At 36.4% G+C, this 19,517-nt stretch overlaps 1 protein-coding gene and 1 long non-coding RNA gene across 2 annotated transcripts in view; one reads left to right on the forward strand and one right to left on the reverse strand.

The window, feature by feature from the left end:
- The window catches only part of LOC309482358 (uncharacterized protein), a gene marked incomplete at its 3' end in the record, with an annotated part of 141,544 nt that overhangs the window by 78,185 nt on the left and 43,842 nt on the right, over positions 1-19,517 (forward strand). The window lies entirely within an intron of this gene.
- Positions 1,247-3,203, reverse strand: LOC309481586. The gene is made up of 3 exons (XR_014200066.1): positions 3,192-3,203; positions 2,244-2,302; positions 1,247-1,642 (listed from the first exon to the last, which is right to left on the reverse strand). It is a non-coding gene; the product is annotated as an uncharacterized lncRNA (long non-coding RNA).

A 19,517-nucleotide genomic window follows, 5' to 3' on the forward strand; every position in this document is an offset into this window, starting at 1 on the left:
AGGAATGTGGACAAACGCAAAAAAAACAACAAAAAAAACAACTTTATTCCACTATTCATTTCCTTCTCTCTGGGCCTCGAGTTAGTTCACGTAGTATAACTGTGTTGTACGTCACACGTAGGCTCACTATTGGCCGACGCTGGTCATGTGTGTGATGCGTGTGACGTACAATACAGAAGCGCTGCGCAGTTATAATACGTGAACTAACTCGAGGCCCAGAGGGAAGGAAATGAATAGTGGAATAAAGTCGTTATTTTTTGTTTGTTTTTTGCGCACAAAAAGTATTCTCGTCGCTTTATAAACTTAAGATTGAGCCACTGTAGTCACTTGGACTATATTAACGATGTCTTTAATACATTTTCTGGGCCAGCAAGTTATAATGTCTTAGAAGCCTATGGAGGAGTGATCCAGCTCTCAGATTTAATAAAAAAAATATCTTACGGGGTTGGAACAATATGAGGGTGAGTAATTACTGACAGAATTTAAATTTTTGGGTGAACTAACCCTTTAAATACCTATGCTAATCACTTTGTGGGCCACAATAATCTATAACTGTGTCTATTAATGCAGTATATCACTGAGAAACGTCCTGCTTGTGTCGTCCTTGTGATGGAGGTTCGGGTTGAATAACTAGTTCTCCCAGTGTTTCATTATTGGACTCGCGTTCGGATATGGTAAAATCGATGTCATTGTTCGTTACTGTGTTTAGTTTACGGTGTAGGAAGCCTCAGGACAGCTGATGTTGTTATGGCAATGGGTGTTTTTGTTTAAGACACGCGCACTGTACGCAGTAAACCAATCACAACAGACTGAGCTGTCTGGCCAGTGGCATGTGGAAAGGAGGGATTTAGAGAGATTGATTCATCTGACGAGCCGTTTAAGAATCTTTGAAAAATGTGGTGATGTGCAAATGTATATTATGAGAAAATTCAACAGTTTTTTTTTTACCTTTGATGCACGTAAACCTGTTGTAGGTAAGTGTTGTAGTAAATAGGATAATAGGGGCACTTTAAAACAGTTATAAAAACAATAAAAAAATGTTCAGTACAGTTATAAAATGAATTAAGAGTAAAAAGATAATATATAGATAAACTTCTCATCTGGCAATACACCGGTGTATCATATTTTTCACAACTCCCAGTTTTACTCTGAGATTTTCCCATGGTGATTACACTGTGTCTGTGGTGTTCTTGCGGCACGCCTAAGAAATCAACGTATCCAAAAAAACTGATTTTTACCTAAAATCGTACATGAGAAGCTCTAGGACTGATTCACGGGGTAACCTCGGGTTCACTGCCCCATCAGTCCGCACCCCAAAGATTTGTCCGGAAGCTCTAGGAATGGAATCGAATCAGTCCGCACCCCACAGAACCTCGAGTTTAATTACACGTCAAACTCACTACTTCACCACAGACAGAGGTCATCAGCATGGTTTCATCTCTCAATTTCCCCAATTAAGTAATTTATGTTTGTCTCTTACCCAATTCGCAGTGCCATTTGAGTTCAGTTTAGAATCAAAAGGAGGATGCAAAAATAGAACTGGATTCATAACAAATCAAAGCAGGGATCATGACAATACGCAACAAAAGCATCCCAGTTGGTCTTGACTGGCCTCCATACCGGTAAACCACTGATGGCTGATCTGAAAAAAACAACAAAAAAACAAAAAAACAGATAAAATGTGTGAGAAATGGTTGAGTTTGGAGTTTATTTAATCTAAATTTGTTCATGGACAGATGAGGAATCAACTTGTGCAACAGCAGTTATTACCAGTCGAGTTAGTTTAAATAGTATAGCTTTATTGCACATCCCTTGTTAGGGAACTCTATTAATTGCCTGAATGTACAATTACGTTAAAGGTACACTGAGTAACTTTATGGCCCTTCAAACTTAAATCTGAAATAGAAAGCTTTTGTAACATTACAAATGTTCTTACTGTCACTTTAAGTCAATTTAATGCATCCTTGTCGAATTCAAGTATTAATTTCATTCAACAACCCAAAAAAAAAAAAAATTATAAAATACTGACTGAACAGTAGTGCTTTCTATTTCAGATAAATGCTGTTCTTTTGAACTTTTTATTCAAAGAATCCTGAAAAAAAAGGTGTACAACTGAAAATAATCAGAAATGTTTCTTGATTCACACAAGTGCTCCTAAAAAAAGTTATGCTGCAAGTACTGCAAGTTATGTTACAATATGTTAATCACATAATGCATCTGATAGTTAGTCAAAACATACTTACAAAGCCAAAGATGCTCAGTGCTGAGGCTTTTAAAAGAGCCTTTGGGCTGTAGTTAGCTCCTGTTGACACAGGGAAAAGAGAGAAATAGAAGAAACATTATTTTTCAGCAATGATTATTGGCAAATGACTATATGTTATGAACATGATAAATTACAGATCTAGGACGACTGCTAGATTGATCAATCAGATGACAGTTTTACCAATAATTGGCATAGAATTAAAAATGAATATTTTGCAATGAATATTTTTCAATTAGTCTGCCTTTACATTGCTTTAAATGCATTACTATTTTAACATGTCATATTTCGGTCCTGTGCAGAGTGAATCCAGCATTTATACGTAGCTGTCACATCTCTTACATCGTGTCTACACTTTGTTAATGAGAGTTTTCGCGAGCCTGCATAATTCGGCACTGAATAAAAACTCCTGCGTTCTCCAGAGCGCGAAAACAAATAAGCACAAATATGCACTGGAGCGTTTGGTTTGGCAAATCTGTTTCGCCAATATATTATAACAGTATCAAGTAACAGTATCAAAGTAGCAATCTATTGCTTGCGTTTGAACCGGGCCTGGGGCAGAGAGAGCGCGAGAGAGTGCCTTTGAGAAAACGCGCTAGCCTAACTTACTTCAAAACGCATTTAACTGACGAGTAAAATATGCCATATAAACTGGTCGTAAAAAGGACAGAAAACCTTTGTTTGTGTAAATATTAGATTGGGTCCATCTACTGGAATAGGCAGTCAGTCAATTCTATGGCATTTAATGGGATATTAAAGCGGCAGTTTCGAGGAAAATTAGACTGTCCTGTGAGCTGTTATTAAAAGCCTATTAGATTTTATTATTTAAGTTACTTTCTTCATAAATTTAGCTATATTTAATTAGTATTGGTAATGGTTTACTTTGTAAAAGTAACTTAGAAAATAAATTTGTTCAGTAAAAAGTACTTACCTCAGAAAAAACCCCAGCTGGCGATCCACTCTCAGCAGGGACGTCCGTTATGAGCGCGCACTCGACACGTGACGTCACACAAACCTCAGTTTACATTCTGCCAGGTTGTTGTGCGGGCTTTGCAACAATTTAAATTTTGTGAGGTGTAAGCAAAGTTTATATATATATATATATATATATATATATATATATATATATATATATATATATATATATATATATATATAAGTTTATATTAATTTAAAATAAAATAAAAATACATTTATATCATTTATATTGCCTGTATGGGAACCAGTTGTGAATTTTTGTATATGTATATAAACATCCAGTGTTTGCATAGCTTAAAAATTAGAATGCAGATTCATGATTTTCATCTGCAGAACAAGATGGGGGGGGGAAATATAAAACATTATCATATGATATTTTAATATGCCTAAAACATAAATACAATATGCATATACAAATTTTAAAAAATCTGTCTTCTTCATTTACAGTAGCACTACTGGTTTTTGCGTAAACAGTAAAGTACTGTAAATTCCATATACAGTAAGTTACTGTAAATTTCATAAAAAATACCCATACCGCAGTGCATATTACAGTAGTTAACCGTAAATAATATAAGTGGTATTTTACTGGGCTTTTTTGCGGTAAGTAACTGTAAAATTACGGCAAAGTCTAACAGTGTATAAGAACCAAACATAACTAATGTTAACAACCTGATTATAAAAGTTACTTATGTTACTAATTATATCATATGCAAATTGATTATTTATGAAGCTTTATTTAGTTATAAAGTGTTACTTTTTTTTTCTTTCTTTAAAAAAAAAATCTATCACATAAAGTTGCTTTTTAATATGTATTTCCATCTGTGTGTGAGAATTTCCAGTGTGGATGTGAGAAAGCTGTGAATGTTGATGATTTGACACCCAGACATCTGCACCAGACCTAGATAACCCAAACACTGCCACACATCACACGCTTCACGCCAATGATGTCATTCAAAATACAGTTTCTGCTGCAAATAATCATGCCTGCCGACCGAAAGTTCATAACCAAGCTGACTCAGCTTCACTCTGCATGTGTGCGAGACAAAAGCATGGACCCGACTCACTTGCATGTGTTTTCTGTGAAAGCAATACAGCAAATGCTCATGTTTGTTTAGGATGCGCTTGTTGCGTTTAGAAGGGTGTTGTCGGTTTCAGGGATGGGATCTTTTTCTGTTTTTAGTCGAGCCAACAAAGATCCTTTTGAGTGATACATCAGAAGTCCTGTTTCAAAGACCCCACATTTGTTTCTAATTATCTCCAAACCTCTGAAACTAAAAACTGGCAATTCTGCTGGTGAAAAGAAAAACACTGGCATGTAGATCTTCCCTTTCTGCAAAATTAACACGCATATTTTCTTTTTACAGGGGAAGGAACAAGTTTGATAGTCCACCTTATTAAAGTTAGCAGTTCCTCAGATGGAGATTGTGGTTGTCAGTGACTGGTGCACAGGATTCCAATGTGGAACGCTTTATACTCAGCACTTTTTGGATTTTAGCATCAGAAGGTTTTGATTATCTGCAGGCTTTGGCTTTCAGCAGCCAAAATCGCTGTCTGATCAACAGTACAGTACATGCTGATATTTGCATTTATTTATCTTCACTTTTCTACTTCACTTTCACCATATAGGGACGTATTTTAACGATCCAAGGGCATAGTCTGAAGAGCACAGCACAAGTGCACTTAGGTCGTGTCCGAGTCCACTTTTGCTAGTTTAATGCCGGGAAAAATGGTTGGCGCATCTGGCGAATGGTCTAAAAGGGTTGTCCTTATTCTCTTAATGAGTAATGGGTGTGTTTTGGGCTTTACGTGCAATAAACCAATCCGAGTGTCATCTCCCATTCCCTTTAAAAGCCAGTTTCGCTCGCGCCATGACGGATTAACTATTTACATGGTGGAATTTGCAAGCGGAAAAACTGAACGCTTCTCTAGCTAGGAAACAGATCTGCTCATGCGCGAGGTTAAAGTGTGCAAGCAGACCATCTACGGGACAAAGTGTACATGCGTTGTGGACCTGCCTATAGGCACATAATACTAACATGCTCTTTAAATAAAAAAAATAAAAAAATACTGCGCCATTGACTTTCGACCAGGTTTTTGTTGGTCAATAGCGCAGTCTATTTCAGTTGCCTCAAAATAGTAACGCGCCAACAATGTGCCTGAACACATCTCATTTTCAGACCAGCACGCCCATGGACGAATAGATTGGCGTAAATGCATTTGCTATTTAAACAATGTGGCGCAGGATGTGAAAAAGCTAACCGCGTTGGGCTGAAACTAGCAAAAAAAACGTGCGTCGCGCCCGATGCTGCATTGCGCCAGGTATATGATAGGACCCTAAAGGCCAATTTATACTTCTGCGTCGGGTGCGCGTAGGGTAAAAAAAAAAAAAAATAGTGGAACAATGTTTACAGTGTATAGCACTTTATGCAATGCAGATTGTTTCAAAGCAACTTCACAGTAATAAACAGGAAAATAACAATCAATTATGCAAACCATCAAATATAAGACGAATTCGACTTCTGCTGTAAAGCAGCTCTACAGACAATAGAGTCATTATTGAGCTCATTTCAATAACTGTGTAAAGTTCATCAATTATAAATTGACTTCAGTTCCGCTATAAGCAGCTCAAAAAAGACAATAGTGTTGTTATTCAACTCGAGACAGATTAATTTATGAAAAGAAAACGAAGACAATAACATACAATGTTTTTACATTTCCTGATCAGAATTTCTTCCCATGCAAAAGTAATAATATAAGGACAAATGATTTTACAGACAATAATCAGATTATACAATTCTATTTGTGGATATTTTGTTTACTAAGTGTTTCAAACAAAATATTTGCTGCCTCTCGCTTTTCAAAATCCAATAACTAGTTTGACCTCAGTATTTTATTAAAGTAAATTGATACCTTTTAAAAATGACTTTGTCTCCAGATTGATAAAACCCTGTAGAACTGGCTAGTTAAGCATGCTCTTGTGTGTGTGTGTGTGTGTGTGTGTGTGTGTGTGTGTGTGTGTGTGTGTGTGTGTGTGTGTGTGTGTGTGTGTGTGTGTGTGTGTGTGTGTGTGTGTGTGTGTGATGCATCAGACAGTGAGTAAAAGTCCTGCTTTACCTTTACTGAAATAGTCAGCTTCATTGAAAAGAAAATGCTTATTTTTGTTCATTCCCCCCTTCCCTAATCACGTCATTGAGAAGTAAAGTATTAGATGGTTTGTGTAAGAGCCATTGTTTTGTTTGTGATAGGCTTTCAGTTTCCTCTGATTTGCTAAGATTTTGGCAACTAATCAGCAATTGAGCGTATGCCAGTGGCGTGCAGGCGATATATTTAAAGTTGAAATGGGTGAGGTTGCATCCTTTCTATTATTTACAAGGGACATCCTATTTATGAAATGAATAAGCGCAGAAGAATTTCAGATTACCACATGAGATATTGAGTTTAAAATTATCACATTGTTAAATATAAAGTGACAATAAAGATACATGGAAAAAATTGCAAGACATAATGTCACAGTTGTAAGAAATTAATAAGCAATTTTGAGAAATAAAGTCACAATTACAAGAAAAAAGTCCCAGTTTTGATAATTACAAGAATTAAAAGTTGCAGTTGCCATAAACAAAGTCGTAATTACAGGAATTTGCAATTACAAGAAAAAAATCACAGTTGTAAGATATAGGCGCAATTGTGAGAAATAAATTCACAAATGCAAGAAATAAGGTAGCAATTACCAGTAATAAAGTCACAATAAAAAAAAAAAATAAAAAAAAAACTATTTTCAGAAATAGTTGCAAATTTTAAATATAGTCACAATACTATCACCTTTTTATTTTTTTTTATTTTTTTTTACTCAGAAAAAGAAACATGCTTCCATATTAAACACAGAGCAGCATGTAAACATTCTGGTCACAAGGCTTTTTTTTTATTTATTTTTTTTTTTTTAGATATTAGGTTTTGTTTTTGATACCGTTTGGCAGTTAGAATATAGTGCACAAAGCCTTGGAAATCAATATTCTCAAATAACGCCTCTAAACGCAGACACAACTCAAAAAAAGGCCCTGAAACTGCAAACGCAATTCCACCTAAACCAACAAAGCATAATATTGATTTGTCTTAACTTCAGGGGCGAGACATATTGCTTTCATACGGAGGATTTGACGAGTTAGGAATTACACAGTCATTAAAGACTTCACACCTAGCAATGCTGGAATTTGACCTGCGTGGTAAAGGAGAGGGCTATAATTGGATGGTGTTCTTTGTTCTCGCATCACTCACACAGAATGGAGATGAGAAGTTAATTATTTCGCTCTTAAATGCCAGAGCGCTTTACGGCGGAGCATGATTAGCTTAAGGCTCTTGTGTTATAGCGAAAGTTTTTTTGACTTTTGTGGGAGTCTAATAAAAGTTAACTGTTTCACTTTTCTCATTAAGTACCAGTCAGCTTCGATTTCCCGTCTGAACCGGGAATGGCAGGTCTGCCGACGGGGTCGAAATATAAATTACAGCTGAATGGAATTACACTGTTGGTGCTGGTCAGACATCTGTATTTTAACTGGCTAATGTCCATATCCCTCCGGGCCTTAGCAACATGCAACCCACGAAAACACAAATTTATAGCTTTGTGTAGATGTACGTACACACTAACGTGGACACGTGTTTCCGTGAAAGCTGCAAGCGCATTTCAATTGAGATTTCTGTGAGTCTGACGGCAGAAACAATATTTAGCAGATGAGGTCAGTCTGTCCGACCTTCTTTGAGGATCCACATGAGAAATGAGCTGAATATATTTAACTTGGCAAATTCCTGAAGCTAAAGCTATACGCCTGTCTATTTGTTCTGTCTGATGATGCTTGTTTTGCTAAACGCAGCTCTGCCAGCATCAGCTATTCATAAAAAGGTTATAAATCAGGAGGGAAAAAAGGTGGAAATACTAGTCTTTTTATTCTCTTTAATGCTAGCAGTTTGATTTGAGAGCCAGTCCTTTGTTAGAATGGGATATATATATATATATATATATATATAATACACACACACACACACACACACACACACACACTCAGTTTCACTTTCTTTGAGGGGACTTTCCATAGACATAATGGTTTTTATACTGTACAAACTGTATATTCTCCCATAAACCTATCTCACAAAACATTCTGCATTCTTACATAAAAAAAAAAAAAATAAAAAAAAAAAAAAAAAAATATATATATATATATATATATATATATATATATATATATATATATATATATATATATATATATTATTATTATTATTATTAACATTATTTTGTATGTTTTTTTTTATCCATTTCCCTTGAGGGGACCACTGGCTGGTCACACACACAGACACACACACGTCAATTTCATTTAATATTTAGTAATTTACTAATTGTTATTCTCATTTACTTTGTACTTGTTATTGCCCATAATAATAACTGCAAACTGGACACCCACAGGCTGCTGACAGGCAGTGCATGTTTGATGCACAGTTGTACACACACTGAGGCCATGGAGTATTTAGATGGATTAAATGTTTACTTGTCACACACTCTTTCAAAAATTCTAAACGTCTGTTTGCCCCTGAGGTTATAAACCAAAACAGAGGCAAGTGCTGAATGAACACTTTACTCTTTCAATTACTGCAACAGCAGGGCACGCATATAGGGTTGAGTGCCGACCATGGGTTTATGCCAGGGAGCGACACAAATGCCTCATGGGAAGCTGGAGCCTTTTTGCACTTTGAAAGCAAATATTTTTATTTAGCAAATGTTGTAATTTTTTGCAGACCTGCTATTACAGTTGCAAGTCACTTTGTGCTTGACTCTTTTCTTTTTGTGGTTTTAATTTCCACAAAAATATTAAGCGGCGCAACTGTAATGATCATAATAATAAATGTTTCTTGAGCAGTAAATCGTCATATTAGAATGATTTCTGAAGGATCATGTGACATTGAAGACTGGAGTAATGATGCTGAAAATTCAGCTTTGCCATCACAAAAAAACAAAAAAAACAACAACAACAAAAAAAAAACATTTGGAAACATATTATAGAATTAAAATTGATAACATTCCACAATATTACTGTTTTAGCTGTATTTTTCATCAAGTAAATGCAGCCTTAGTGAGCAGAAGAGACATTTTTAAAATCTTACAATCCCAACATATTTAACAGCACATGCATACACAAAATAATTGTGTGTAGTGAGAATTATTACATAATAATATAATTTGTGTTATAAACCAGAATTGTATATACCTCACTATATATATATATATATATATATATTAGTGTTGTCACGATACCAAAATTATTGTTTCGATACCGATACCAAGTCAAGTATTGCGATTTCGATACTTTTTCGATACTTTTCCTGAAAAGGGAGAAACACTCTCAAATATCATTGCTGTGCTTTATTTTAAAACCGGGACAACATTATAATCATATAACACACTAATAAATGAACATATGAACAGCAGATATATTAAACATTTGAACAAAATATGAAATATCAAAATATAAAAAATAGAGCAATGACATTCAAGGTAAAAAAAAATTATAAATTTAGCAGCATTATCTCATTTATCATAAGAAACATAAGAGCTTTATCTTGATTCTGAACTTTGAATAAAAATATGAAAAGCGATTATATTAAACAATGTTTAATATTGGTAACATATGATAAGCCTCATTGGTGATATATTTGACGTGGGGAGAGAGTTGTGGAAGGCCTATACTTCATGTTAAACATAAATATATAGCAGCAAAGACAACGTTGGCAGTGTTGACGGCAAAATAGGCTACAGAATAATTCGTTCTGTATTGAGAGGTGCAATTTTTGAAAATCGATAATATTTTTTTAAATTACATAAATATTGTATTTATGTCAAAACATTTAAACATCAAAATGTCATTTATTAATATGTATTCGTGTCAAAATGACATAGAAACATCTTTTCCTATTCTATTTTGCCTGGAAACGCTTCCAACAGGCTTGCGTGTCGCGTGAAAAATAGGCGTCGGTTCTATTTCTAGCATGCACACGTTTTCCGCGCGTCTCGAGCTGCGCCCAGACGCGTGTGTCACGCAGGCAGTTAACATGGGAGCCGAAATAAAAACGGACACGACACGCAGCCAGTGTGTCGCCGGCCTTACAAATCTGGAACGCGGTCATTCTTAGAAGTATCGATACTAATAAATTAAGGAATCGTGACATTTTTAATTTCCGATTTACTTTTGAAGTATCGGTGCACCGTGCAACAGAGAAAGGTAGGCAACGTACTTCCATATGTCACTCCTCGCGTCATCTTTTTCTACGAGTCGTGGACCACTTGTGCTCGCACATGCAGCCATCTCGCTGTAGTGTTTTGTCACATGACATTGACAGCGGCAGGTGCTTTGCTGCGTGCGTCAGGAAAAAAACAGGCGGTTTTTTTTTGTTTTGTTTTTTTGTATCGATACTGATAAATTTAGGTATCGTGACGTTTTTAATTTCCGAGTATCGCGATTCTTTTGAAGTATCGGTACACCGTGCAACACTAATATATATATATATATATATAATACACACAAGCAAAAAAAACACACAAAAAAAAAAAACAACAACAAAAAAAACAACCTTTTGATGCTTTAATTTCAACTATTGTCTTCAGGTCTTTCCAGACATCAGCTCATCCTTCATGTTATGATTAAATATCAAGAGTTCCCCCGTGTTTGCTTTCACTCTGACATCTGGTATAGTGAAGCTCTGGCTGGTAGACTCAGTGTGAGATTTTAAATTTGGCAAAGAGACTCTGGAAGTTGGTTTGGAGGCTGAGAGCATCACTTCACACGTGCAGTGAGAGACAGACGAGAGGACAAGACAGCATAAATCATCTTAGACACAAAGATAACACAATATGGCATCCCCACAATCTGCTGTGGTCACACTACCGTTTTCTGGATTCTTTCTTTAATTGTGCAGGGTGCTGATTGTGTCACACAATCAGAAATAAAGTATGTAAAGTGGAAACAGAAATGGAGAGGAGGCTGTGGAATCTCTGCCGTCATTTCAGGCCTCACACAGTCTAAGAGGTCTGGAAGTAGATGCATGGCTGAATCCATCATCTCTCTCAGTTTACTATGTATGTGCATTTCAAATAAAGGCAAACCAAAGCATCCTACAGTTGAAATTTTGCTGTGTGTGTGTGTGTGCGTGCGTGCGTGCGTGCGTGCGTGCGTGCGTGCGTGTGTGTGTGTGTGTGTGTGCGTGTGCGGTCCGCCTGCACACCGTCTGAGGCTGAGACTATAAGCAGTGAGACATTTTGCTTCACTTGGATGAAAGCCTGAATTCCAAGACTGTCATATTTGTGGATGGTGAATCCATACTAAATGCATATGGATCGCACCATTCTCAAATGGTCTAAATCTCTCTACAATGGATCATTTATTAAATATGAATATATATCAGTAATTAGTATTTTTCACAGATGTTACACATCTGTGATTTGTTCCCAATGGGGACTCGCTGTTGCTATGGAATAATTTTGCTGTTGCAATAATTTTTTTCTTAAATGTACAGGCAGGTTTACAGTTATGATTAATTATGATGACATGTTTTGTATATGTTTGGGAGTTGTGACAATAGAAAGCAATAAAATATATATATATAATAATTTTCTGAAAGCTTTGATTGCTATAACTACATACATTGCTGTAACAGACCCTACTGTGATTGCTCTGAAAATGGCTGTTCCATTTATGGGCAATCAGTCAGTATAAACACATATGTAATATAGAAGCATATAACTTGACTATCTATGTGGGATCTAAACGTTTATGCTTTCTTGAATATCATATAAAACTTTAAATCACAGAGGAATAAGAACCAGAGATTTGTCCTCGACATTACGAGGCTTTAGGAGGTTTGCCGCTGATCTCTATCACGCAGTCTGAATTCAGTTTGAATACTGATATTCAAGTTTATTTGACAGTGTGGAATCCCATTATGACTCACGCTGAGGCTCATTTGATTCTTGGTCAAGCAAGGAGAACGGACGGCATAACTTCCCGTATAAATAACATATCACCCCACACAGTAAAGAATGTTCAGTGACACTGATTCATTTTTTTTGTGGATTTTCTTAAATACTGAATCAAATCTCATTTTGTTTTTGCTGCCATTGTTACTGAACACATTTTAACATGAACTGTGAGTGGATCTTGCTGTTCAAATGAAAGAGCTTCACTCATGCTCTCTCTGTGTTTTTTTTTTTTTTTTTGTGTGTGTTTTTTTCATCAAATGAATTGCATTGTTAGCTAGAATCCAGTATCCTGGATGATTTTTCTTCTAAAGAATTGTAAATTTACAGTAAAATGCACTGATAATGTCATTACAGACAGGATAGAATTAAGGTTCTATATTTTGCAGTCCTTAACTGATTAAAAAAATGCACTACACATTTCCATTTGTTAGCATTAGTTAACAACGTTTGTTAACACAAACTAATGATAAACAATACTTGTACAGCATTTATTAATCTTAATGTTAATTTCAACATTTACTATACTTTTTGTTTTTAAATCAAAAGTTGTGTGTTAACATAAGTTAATGCACTAACATGAACCAACAATGAACAATTGCATTTTTATTAATTAACATTAATAAAGCTTAATGAATGTTGTAAAATCCTATTGTTCATATATAACGTTAACTAATAACTAATGTTAACAAATAAGACATTGTAAAATGTTACCTAAAAGGTAATGTTATGTTATTCTACCAACTTACATGAACTACTGAAACCTGCTTAAAACTGATACTGATAAGAATAAGTGATAGAATAAAAAATAGTAAACATCAACTAAATAAGTAAATTATTTACCAAATGGAACTTAAAAGTAAGAGGAAAGATAAGTTATCAAACAAAATCTGAATATACATATGATGGGTCAGGGATTTTTGGAGTGAAGAAATACTCAATAATAATAAAAAAAGCAAGTATTATATGCATAGAATAATAACATCACATTAGATATTGTCTTACATATGTTATATTTTAGAATATATTTATATTATGTAATATTTATGTTCTCTGAATCGTATACTATATTTATAATTTTTTTTCTACTACTCATTTTTTAAGTATTATTTAAATGTACATTTTATTTATTGTCGTTTACTATGATTCCTCACTAGATTAAAAGTTATTTGAAGTTAACCAATTAACTGTTGTATACTGTAGATTTTCTTTTTACATTACACTATTAAAAAGTAATAACTTTATAGTGTAATAGGGTCTCAGGTCTATTCCTAATTTTTGGAGCTGTAAAATTAAGTGGAACTTCAGTGTGTTTTTAAAAAAAATGGTAAATCATAACATTTTGGCACAGTAGACAGTCTTCCCAGAGTTTCATATTCATAGTTCTCTGCATAAACTTGCTGAACTTAAAGTTTGCTGTGACTTTTTTTACAATAATTAATTTGTCAACATGCCTCAAAAAGCTGTAATTCAGTATACATGCGAACAGCAACAGCAATTTTCTTCAAAGGCAACTGATTCACTTTACAATTTCCAGAGGTGTAATGACATTGCGCCCCTATAAGCCACATATATATACTGTATATATATATATATATATATATATATATATATATATATATATATATATATATATATATATATATATAATTTTTATGTATAATCAAGAGACATGAAATATTGCTTTTGAAATAGGGTTCTGCTGATTCATAGGGAAAAATAAAGTATCTCAAAACCAATGTCTCTGTCTTTATAAAAATGCTTGTGCCAAACCAGTGTCCCTCCTATATTAATGTACTGTGAGCTCAGGAACATTTGCCAGCCAAATTGCTCCCGGACCTTTCACATGCTAATGTAAATAAGGAAAGGCTGGATTTACGCTACAATCTCTCTCTTCCCAAAATCACTCAGACACAAGAGAGGAGGGATTTACAGTGGCCATCAGAAAGACTGCGGTATGTATGCACTGCCAGATTTTGAGAAGGCAGGGCTGGTAACAATTTTTACCCTAATACAGTATCCTCCACAGGAGACGGTTTCAAATGTTTATAGTCTCACAATGTGTAGTTCATTTTGTGCTGCATAAATGAGTCAAATTTTTTATTCAAGTATTGTTTCAACACAAATCTACTTGGGACTCAAGTACACAGGTTTTTAATCTGTATTTAATTATTGTTTTGACTTTGTAGAGTATAATGATATTGTTGTTAGCTTCTTATTTTACATTGATCAAACCATATTGTGGATGGCATGTGGTTAACATGTATTATATAGCAAATAAATACACACATGTTCCAAATAAATAGCGGTTTGTATCTGATTTGAAACATATATACTCTAGGTATATATGCTGTAAGGAATCTGTTTTAAAATATCAGCTCGGCTCATTTCTGGGGGCTGATCTTTTGTGATTATTGGCAGGACTTTGATGCTCTGTGGTTCGAGTCACCCACGTCATCCCTAGCAACCACACAACATCCGTGCCAATGATTACAATAACTGAACCCGCCTTTGACTCAGCCTTTATTTTTCTTGTGGTGGAGTGGAGCTTTTGAGTCGGCACTACAGGAGGTGGCCTTTAATTCTGACAAATGCAGTGCTTTCTTTATGCTCTGGAACCGGGAATGTATTTTATGTCAAATATCATGGCTGTGCATTTGAGCTAACAGGAGCTGGTTTAGGATCAGATGCCTTTCAGGTTCGAAAACAATTTTCAAAAAACTAACCGTACAGTATGTGTTAAATGCAGATGAGCTTGTAAAACTGAAGGCATATTGCAGTCTTCATTTAGGGGAATTGTCGGACTTTCCTAACGCCATACACTCATACATGAGCAATGAGTCACAAAGGTCTATCTGTATCAGAGTCTGTCTGCCACGAGCAGTGACTAAACATACTGTTATGAGTTCTGCATTCTGCATTCTGTGAATGTCTGTTCATGTACCTTTGAAAAGCGTCTCATGTTTCAATTCCAGGTAAAGACTGAACCATTACGTCAGGATCAGGGACCTTCCAAAACACAGATAGTATATCTTCACTCCTTATAAAACAGATACAGTAGTTCCAATAAGACAGATAGATCTGATAGAATGAGAGGGATTACTCCAAATAAATGTTTATTGAGAGGAAGTAATATGCTAATGTGATACAGTTCAAACAACAAGTATGTATAAATTAAGGAAACACCAATTATTAAAGTAGGCATGAATCTGAAGATGCAATAGTCTTTTTTTGTAACTTATATCAGCGTAAAACGGTTTACCCAAACAAGAAAAAAAAATAGGGTGGGACTTCATATTGTCCAGCAGTAATTGATTAGATAGTTTGGTGGTTTACTTTTGGTTGACATAGTAAACGTGTCATCAGAGAAGAGAACAGATGTCGCTGTGAGAATTCCTGTCACCAATAAGAATTCATATCTTCTATGACTTATTTAATTCCCACAATATCCATTTTTTTCCCCTTGTGTAATGTACTCTGTAAATTCGAACATGTCACATTAAAAATAGCAACACTGACTCAATCCGTTTCTGAGTAACAAGAAAGCAACATGATTAAATGAGATTTAATAGTTCAATAAACAATAAGTTAGTGTTGAGTAACAAAAACTTACAAACGTACAATTTAGACACAATAGTTACTGTTGTTTTTGCTCTGCCAATAAAAATATTCCCAAACAAAGCCACAGCAGAACCGTTGCATTGCACGGTAGTTTTTGAACAAATCATTTGAGTGAGTGATTCTATGACTTATTCATAAAGACTATTAGCTGTGTGATTCCCGAATGAATCAGCGGTTGAATTAATTGTTTGAATGAACGATTAATAATAATAATAATTTGTTACATTCATATAGTGCTTTTCTGGGTCCTCAAAGCGCTTCACATGTGGAAGGGGGGAATCTCCTCAACCACCACCAATGTGCAGCATCCACCTGGATGATGCGACGGCAGCCATATTGCACCAGAACGCTCACCACACACCAGCTTACTGGTGGAGAGGAGACAGTGATGAAGCCAATCAGTATACGGGGATGATTAGGAGGCCATGATGGACAGGGGACAACGGGCAAATTTGGCCATTTTTAATGACCACAGAGAGTCAGGACCTCGGTTTAACGTCTCATCCGAAGGACGATTCTCTTTGACAGTATAGTGTCCCCGTCACTATACTGGGGCATTAGGACCCACACAGACCACAGGGTGAGCACCCCCTGCTGGCCTCACTTACACCTCTTCCAGCAGCAACCTGGTTTTTCTCAGGAGGTCTCCCATCCAGGTACTAACCAGGCTCAGCCCTGCTTGGCTTCAGTGGGCAACCAGTCTCGGGCTACAGGGTGATATGGCTGCTGGCAATTAAATTACTCACTCATAATGCAGTCATTTGTCTGCCCCTACTGGCATACAGATATAACCTGCAGAAACAGACACTGAAAAATCCGCACCACTAATGTATTGTATGTAATGTAATGAGAACGCTCGCGGGTGAAAACGTAAAAATATTTTATCAGATGTGCCTTTCGTTTAGACGGCGACGGCGTTTTTGGGGCTTAAAAACGCAAAAAAGTGAAACCACCCTCCAGAGTGGAAATCTTAAAAACGTTCCACCGTCGCGTTCCCGTCTAAAGGGTAAAAACACAAAAGTCTGCTAGACTGCTAGGTTGTAAGCAGGCGCGCGGACTTGGTGTTGTTGTGTGGCAGTGCTTCACATTGCCACCTAGCCGCCTGGAGTGCATACTACATCTAATTTCACACACTTTTGCATCACCATATGCACACAGATTTCCCCCCTATAACGCTGTTGCTATTTTCCCGGCGGGATAAATGACTCTTGCGCCAGGCGCAAATCTAAAATGGGTTGGTCTGAAGTAGCTTCATTATTCATAGGTGTGGTTTGGGCGTAACGTGAAATAAACCAATCAGAGCGTCATCTCACATTCCCTTTAAGAGCAGATGCGCTTTTTCCATAGCGGATTGCTATTGTAACGGCGGATTTGCCAGGCGCGCGCCAGCAGCGGTTCACAGCCAAGGAGAGCAACGCTCTCGTCACGGCCGTAAAAGAGAGAAGTTACATTGAAATGGAGAAACCCACCCAAATTAACTTCGGTTAATTTGGGTAAATGTGTAAGCTAGATGTATGCTTTTATAATAAATTGTTTATCTATCTATCTATCTATCTATCTATCTATCTATCTATCTATCTATTTATCTATCTATCGTAATAATGTATGATTTGCAAAAATGAAAACTGCTGCTTCTGTGTAGATGAGAGAATCAAAGTGCGCGTTGTGCACACGCTACATTGATTATGGCCAAGCATGCGCCCTTAAAATAGCATATGAATAACATGCGCAACGCGCCACTGACTTTAAACTATTTTTTCCTGGTTAGTGGCGCAATTGTTTTCTAAACCTGCAAAATAGCAAGAAGGAACGTTTGCGCCGGAACACGCCTCCTCTTTGCGCTGAACCGCCCCCGGGAGCGCAAGTGTATTTCTTAGTTAACCGACGTGCTTCTGTGGAGGGAAAAGTACGCTTTGCGCGGGTGCAAAATAGGAATGATACATGCGTCGGTGTACAAAGTCACTTGCGCTGGGTGCAAGATAGGGCCCTATATGTGTATACTAAATCTGCAAAAAGTTATTTTATCAACTTACAGGAACAAACTAGCCTAGAGACTAACAGGCATAAAACTCCAGTTTATATTTTATGGGGTCTTTAAACTTTGGTTCATTGTTGTGCCTAACAATGCCCCTTAACTATGGTAAAATCACAGTAATGCACAGTCTCAAGGGGCTTATTATTTTATCATACATTATTAGCAATTTTTGGACTTCTACTATGCCCTCGGGTCTTGACCTATTTTCCATCAGTTACCCTGGTAGCCAGTGCAATCGGGCCATTTGCGGCTGAGTGTCGGCTCAGTTTTAGTACCAAATCTTGAGTCAGTACCGATTAAGTGTTTCAATACTTGTCGGCATGAGTTTTGGCTTTCGGGCCAGTGTATTTGGGCCGATTCTGGGCGTCATCCATCCCGCGTCTGGAAACTGCAACCAGGCCGAATTATTTATTCCAGCCAGCAGGATCTAGGCCATTATCGGGCCAAACCATTTTGGCTACCTGGGTAGTTATTACTAGTTGGAAAAATACTGCAGTAATCAGTGGTCCAAAATGCAAGTAAAGTGTTGATCTCAATAAACTCTGGTAATTCACACCTACTTCCTGATTATTAAGGGAATTTCCAAAAAAATGTAGGCTAGTCTTACAGTCAGTTCCACTTTGATTGTACAAATAAACACAAAAGAACACATTTTCACAGTGAAGTATTATACTGTTGTACATCTAACCTGGCCTTTGAGGACTCAAACATAGTGATGCATATTTTCATCCAAAGCAAATATTAATCTTTTAGAGTAAGGCCCATTCATTTATATCATGCTGTTAGTGTAAGTTTAAGATAAATGATACAAGACAAAATTCAAGGTGAATTATGAACCGTTTGGGATTCCACCTTTCAATTACCCAATCAATGACTAATAATGACTGCAATATGGTTGTTTTCTATACGGCAGATATACTAATAACTCATATTTGTGTGCCAAAAAGAAGATTTAGCATCTCATACATTGTTTTAATTTGAAGTTAAGCTGGATTTTTTTCATAGCAAAGTCATAACAGATACATTTTTCTTGTGCTCACATGTTGTCCACCCAGCAAAAGTACTGTCCTATACTTATATCAGTGCTCCAAAGTTCACATCTTGACCTTTAGAGTCCACAGCCAGCAGTGACTTGAACTCGCTCTCCAGAGACCATGTTTCTGAAAATGTGGATCCATCATTGTTTGCTCCAGGGCCTCAGGCAGTGACTGATCCAATATGATGGTCTGTAGATGCCCCAGGATAAAGAGTGTGACCTTTGGCATAATGACCTTAAACAAGACTCATTGTTTCCTAAAGCTCTTTGGAGAAAACATGAGTACTCACCGGCCACTTTATTAGGTACACATGTTCAACTGCTCGCTAAAGCAAATATCTAATCAGCCAATCACATATTTAGGCATGTAGACATGGTCAAGACGATCTGCTTCAAAATGAGCATCAGAATGGGGATGAAAGGTGATTATGATGATGAAAGGTGACTATGAACACGGCATGGTTTTTGGTGCCATATGGGGTGGTCTGAGTATTTCAGAAACTACTCTATCTCTAGGGTTTACAGAGTATGGTCTGAAATGTCACTTCTGTGGGCGAAAATGCCTATCGAT

This window comes from Leuciscus leuciscus, assembly GCF_965113295.1.
Source record: "Leuciscus leuciscus genome assembly, chromosome: 19".
Classification (NCBI taxonomy): Eukaryota; Metazoa; Chordata; class Actinopteri; order Cypriniformes; family Leuciscidae; genus Leuciscus; species Leuciscus leuciscus.